Below are 6,427 nucleotides of genomic sequence, written 5' to 3'. Positions count from 1 at the left end.
CCTAAAAACTGTTACAATAGGGCAAAAAACCGTTGCTATAGTACTATTGCAACGGTTAAAGGACCGTAGCATTTGCGGCCATTGCATTAGGCCTAATGCAACGGTTCATTTTACCTGATACAATGGTCCTATGCAATCAACCATGGACCGTTGCATCAAGGCCTAAAGCAACGATTAATAAAACCTAATGCAACGGTTCTTTAATTAGCAATCCTACGGACCGTTGCAACAGATCTAATGCAATGGTCTTTTAGTTCTAGTGCAACACCCATTACTTTCTATAGAACCGTTGCATTATTATTATTAAATGCTCATAGTAAATAAAAAAATTAATAAAACTACAAAGAACAAATAATGTAAACAAAATTATATAACAACCATTTTATTTATCCTCTAGAAATATGTATATATATAAACATTAAGTAATTTTACATTGATATTTGACTTTGCAAACAATTCCATACCCAAAATATTTATCTAAATAGTTAACTAAATATTTACTAATATATAAAGCTATATAAAGACATTATAAAACCTAATTTTATATGTATCTAATTGTCCAACAATATTGTCACAATAATCACAGCACTATTCTTCCTCCTCGATATACACCATGTTGTTCATCATCATATCACCATGTACCTATATATATAAAACAAATAACTAATTACATTAGAGAATAAAATCATTTAATCACATCACTCTACATTAAAAAAAGTTAGTTTAATATAAATTTGTTAGAGAAGGTAATAATACATACTTGTCATAATACAATGATATGTTGATACCAAGAAGCCTATATAATAAATTTAATTGTCAAAAAATTAAATAAAACCACAAACCCAAAAAATACACTTAAATTTAGAAACACCCATAAATAATAATCTAAAAACTAGATGAGCAAATGAAACAAAATCCCCAAGAGAAAAATTATCTAAAAACATAAATAATAGAAGTACAAGAATTAATGAAATAATAAGGACTTGAAAAGAACTATATATTATGACCAACATATATAAGTTAACTATAAAATTATTCAATACTACAAGGCATTAGCTAAATATTCATTGATTTGTAACAGCTAATTATAAACAAAAATTAGCATGTCAATAATTATAAATGAAAAATTAAGTAAAATTGTACTAAACACATTAATACTTCATAAATGAAAAAATTAAAGAAATAAATTAACATAACAAAAACTTACAAAAAAGATGATAATTGAAAGTATTTGAAGCTTGATGTTGGAAGATTGAAACTTGAAGAGAGAGAGAGAGAGAGAAAAGATAGATATAGAGAGAGAAATAGAGTAGAGGATAAATATTAAGAATATGAAAAGGTAAGATTTATTTCAAAATATATTGAAGCCCCGCCGAATAACAATTTCAAATTTTCGAAAAATAATGGGAGCGGGAAACAAGGCACGTTTTTGAATCTTCGCATTTTAACACCTTGTGCAACGGTCATTTTTGAACCGTTGCAGTATCCTAAAATTTCGTTGCATTTGATAGGCTGATGCAACGGTTATGTTAGAACAGTGGCAATAGCCTACAAATACGTTGCAATAGCTTTATCCGTTGCATTGAACCATTGCATTAGCTACACCGTTGTATTAGACCGTTGTATTAGGTTTAACCGTTGCATTTGACCATTGCTTTTGCTCGTTTATGTTGTAGTGCAGGTGGTAATTGCTAAAATGGAAAGAATATTAGGTGGTAATTGTCAAAATTTCCTAAAAAAACCGAAAGTGGTGGAGAGAATTGAAGGAGAGAGAATATGGATTTAATATGTTGGGTCCACTTGGTGACAGAAATTAATTAAATATTGTAAAAACTTTTCAAATAAGGAAATGGAGCAAATATTTAAAAACGGCCGAAAAAGGAAAGTGGAGCAAGTATTTGAAAACGGAGGAATATCATTTATTGGAGAAGCTCGATTATTATTAAATTCGTTCATGAAAAGCTTGTTAAATAAACGAGTTGTTCACAAACCGTTTGTGAACATATAGTGTACTAAATGAGCCGAGCTTGAACAGAAATAATTTGAGCTCGCTTGAAAGCTTAGGATCGCGCTCGAACTCGCCTAAGTTAAATGAACTTGAACATGAACAAGGTAATACTCGACTCGACTTGGCTCATTTACACCCCTAATTGTCTGCACTCAAAGCATTTTTTGCGTATTTTGATGAATAAATGAACAATAACCATGATAAGCAAAAGAACAAAGATAAGCTTACTTGTACCCCAATGTATATTAAAAAAAATTTAATGCCACAATATTGAACATGTATGCCTATCTTTTGCAATTTTCTATTATATTTTAAATTATGCATGGTAGCCCAATGTATATTAAAAAAAAGAACATGCTTTTAGTACTATATATATATATATATATATATATATATATATATATATATATATATATATATATATATATATACTATATTTAACTTCATAGTTGTACATAATAGATATGGTCAGAGATATGATTTTATTCGGCAATTAGTATTTTTAGACGATAAACTACCAAGTTGCGTTCAGCACATTTTAATAGAATACTTCAAGTATATCACCAATAATATAATATGGAGCAATAATGATTTTCACGCACATTTATAATTTAAATTTTTTATAATATATAATATGTATGGTAGCCAAACTATTGACCAATCTAAAAAGACTATATATGAAGTGCATCCCATGCACCAACTTATAAGCCCTCCATTGTTAAGCACATCTTAAGCTTTAAACATAAAATTGAATCACCTAAGAATGAGCGTGAACGTAAGAGAGTCGACCATGGTGCGCCCGGCCGAGGAGACTCCGAAGGGAAGTCTTTGGCTCTCGAGGCTAGACATGATGATACGTGCGCCCTACTCCCACTCCGACGTTGTAGCCGTTTATAGTCCTAAAGAAAATAAAATGGGTCACAAAGTTTTCGACGCAAAACTTTTAAAGGAGTCTTTAAGTAAAGTTTTAGTACCATTTTATCCGATAGCGGGAAGACTAAAAATGAACGATGAGAATGGTCGATTCGAAATCGATTGCAATGCGGCCGGAGCATTGTTCGTAGACGTGGAAACAACGCATACGCTTGCGGACTTAGGTGCCGGGTTTCGCAAGGTAGCGATCCCTACGTGCGATTACTCAGCCGGTTTGTCGTTAATTCCCTTACTAATGGTACAAGTCACACGGTTCAAGTGTGGTAGTGTATGCATGGGTTTTGCCACACATCACCATATAGTTGATGCATTGGCATCGGCATACTTTGTTGTCTCATGGGCAAGAGTTGCTAGGGGGCTTGACCTCCCCGTTAAGCCCTTCCATGATCGGGCCGTCTACGTTGCTCCTCGTGTCCCGACTCAGATCAAGTTTCGACATTTGGAGTATGAACCACCTTTGCCACCTCTAACACCCAAGACCCTTACAGGTTAGCGATACTTCCTCTATTTATAAACTTATAGTTTGATCGGCAAATAGTTTTAGTTATTTTAATCGATTATAATAATTCTTTTATTTCAGAATAATTGATGTATTCGATTGTTTTTATTAACTGCATATCAAGTTTGATCATTATTTTAGCATGCATATTAAAAAAATTATTTTTATCATGAAGTGTTAAATAGGTATTTGTATAAATTAAAGTTGTATAATAATTATTTACATTAAATTTAAGGAAATTTTTTTCGTTAATAATTATATGCGTTGACAAACATCTTTATACTTTATTCTTGTAGTTACATGTTCAAAGTGAGGTTTGTCAAAGATGTTAAATAGGAGGGAACTTTTTACTTGTAATTAATAACCTTGTCAGAGTGAGGTTTGTCGGATGCATAGTATACACGCGGGCACATTGACCCTTTAAAATGTCTTACTTACTCCGTTTTTTAATACTTGTCACACTTCTGTAAAATGGAAATATTACAATACTTGCAACACATTGTAAATGGAAAGTTATATTAGAGAAAATATATATTATTATCCTTATTTAAAACACATGGCCCACTAAATTACACTTCTAACATCCACTCACCTCATTTTAAAGTATATTATATCATGTCAACCCCACATTTCTCAAATACCGTGAAAAACTATGTGTTGTAACTATTAAAAAACGGAGGAAGTATTTTCTAGATCATGCATCGCATAATATGTGTTGTATTGTCTCGTTGTCTGTGTATCACTAATGTATGTTATATTGTTATGTTTTTTTTTTTTTAATTTATTATTATTATTATTATTATTATTTTTTGGGGGAAATGTATGTTATGTATCTTATATATTGTCATGGTAATATATATATTTTTTTTTTTGAAAGATATTGTCATAGTAATATAATACTACGTATAAAACAATGATGACTAAAATCTTCATATTACAATAATATCAGGTGAGATTCCAACCACAAGGGAGTTTATGTTCAATTTCAGTAAACTTTACATTAACAACATAAAACTACAAGCAACATCACAACCCCAAAAGGCACAAACCTACAATCTAAGTACATACGAGGTGCTAGCCGGGCACGTATGGCGAACTACATGCAAAGCACGTGGTTTAACAGGTGATCAAGACGTGAAACTCTACATACACATAGATGGGCGATCAAGATTGAAGTGTCCCACATTACCACAAGGGTATTTTGGAAATGTTATTTTCTTTACTGCTTGTATTGCTAAGGCACGTGATATCACGTGCAATCCGGTATGGTACTCCGCGAGTAAGATACATGAAGCCCTAATGAATGTTCAAAGCACAGAGTACTTAAGATCGGCAATTGATTACCTAGAATCACAATCGGATCTAGATTCAATCGTTCGTGGGGCCCCACATGTTACATGTCCAAATCTCATGATAAACTCTTGGGCCAAACTACCCACTGATTTAGCAGATTTTGGTTGGGGAAAGCCCAATTTATTGGCCCATGGTGGAATTATAAACGAGGGGCAAGCGTTTTTTATAGCAAACCCAAAAGAAGAGGGTGCCATTTCATTGAACATTAAGCTTTTTGATGATCACATATCTCTCTTTGAGAAATACATTAATGACTTTCAAATTACTCCTAGTTTATAAATTGGAGAGTTTGAAATAATTAAATCATTTTTGTTTTGATTCTTTATGTTGGTTGAGTGTGTGAAAACAATAATGTACTCCATATGAAATTTCTTTGGTTCAATTTTTATTCAAAGAATTATTAATGTCAAATTGTCAACTATTTATTCATTTTTATTTGATGCATTTCAATGCTGTACATTGTCTAATACTATTACTCCCTTTTTCTTTCTAGTCAATTTTGTCTTAATCTCTTCTTATTTATCGTACTCCTTAACTCTACAATAATAATTACTCCACGTTTTCACTTTTTTTTTTCCCCTCTTATTTAGCTTTATTCACCTTTTTCTTATAAAAACTCTTTTTTTATTTTTATTTTTATTTTTTTTTTTTGTTACACAAATGATACTCTCTCTCGCTCTTTAGCATGATGGTGAATGACATTTGAACTCATGATTTTTATGTCACGCGGAATGCTGAATCTTAATACAATACATGGGCATGCCAGCTACGTAGTCTAATTGTCGGCCCATAGAAAATGTATCAAGGAAATTTGTACTCTGTATAACCTTAGATTAGTATTGAATTAAGTATGACAAGATTGACAACGAAAGACAAAATTGAAACATTATCGACAAATCACATCAACTATTGTACTGCTCTTACTCCCACTTTAATGCTTAATTGTAAATTAATAATAACACGAATCAAATCTTACAGATCGTAAAAGTAACACGATAAAATTCATAGTAGTATTTTAAACTTAGTAGATACTTTTAACAAAAATGACGTATTCCCTCCATCTTATAGTCTTATACTTGCCTTTTTTAGCTCAAAATCTCTCAAAACTCCAATGGAGCAAAAAACAAAATAAAAAGAATTTATTAATTTCAGGGACAACTTAATTAATACAAAAAAGGGCCTATTAAACTAAGATTTATTTATATTTTTCATTGTTTATATATGTTGAACAAGCTTTACATATAATTTAATCACATAAAATGGTCGTCATTCAAGCTCAAAAAGTAATGTATGATTAGTGATAAACGACAAGAATTAATTATGCTAAAAAGTATGATTAAAGAGAAGATAACGTTAATTATCACGTAAGACGTGGGCATCTAGTAAACCTGAAAAAATTCCAAAACTTAAACCGCACACGTGGCAGAAGTAGACGAGCTTTACCTCAGCGATTTGCATGGAAGGGACCTACGTAACCACTAATTGGGTCCCAAAATTAAAGTTAGTACACGTGTAATCAATTATGTGGGTAAATGGTCTCTCAAATGCTTGACACGTGGATAGTTGTATTGTTCTTGCCCAATTACTAGTGAGTGACACTAGTTCTTATATTAGTGGCCTCACCCTCATCCCCC

At 31.7% G+C, this 6,427-nt stretch overlaps 1 pseudogene; it reads left to right on the top strand.

Moving 5' to 3' along the window:
• The first annotated feature begins 2,724 nt into the window (after positions 1-2,724).
• Positions 2,725-5,072, top strand: LOC145633109 (anthranilate N-benzoyltransferase protein 3 pseudogene; annotated as a pseudogene).
• Positions 5,073-6,427: the final 1,355 nt, after the last annotated feature.

This window comes from Chenopodium album, chromosome 5 (genome assembly GCF_948465745.1).
Source record: "Chenopodium album chromosome 5, dcCheAlbu1.1, whole genome shotgun sequence".
In the NCBI taxonomy this organism is placed as follows: Eukaryota; Viridiplantae; Streptophyta; class Magnoliopsida; order Caryophyllales; family Amaranthaceae; genus Chenopodium; species Chenopodium album.
The sequence above is the reverse complement of the archived record's forward strand: the minus strand, read 5'-3'. Positions and strand labels throughout refer to the sequence as shown.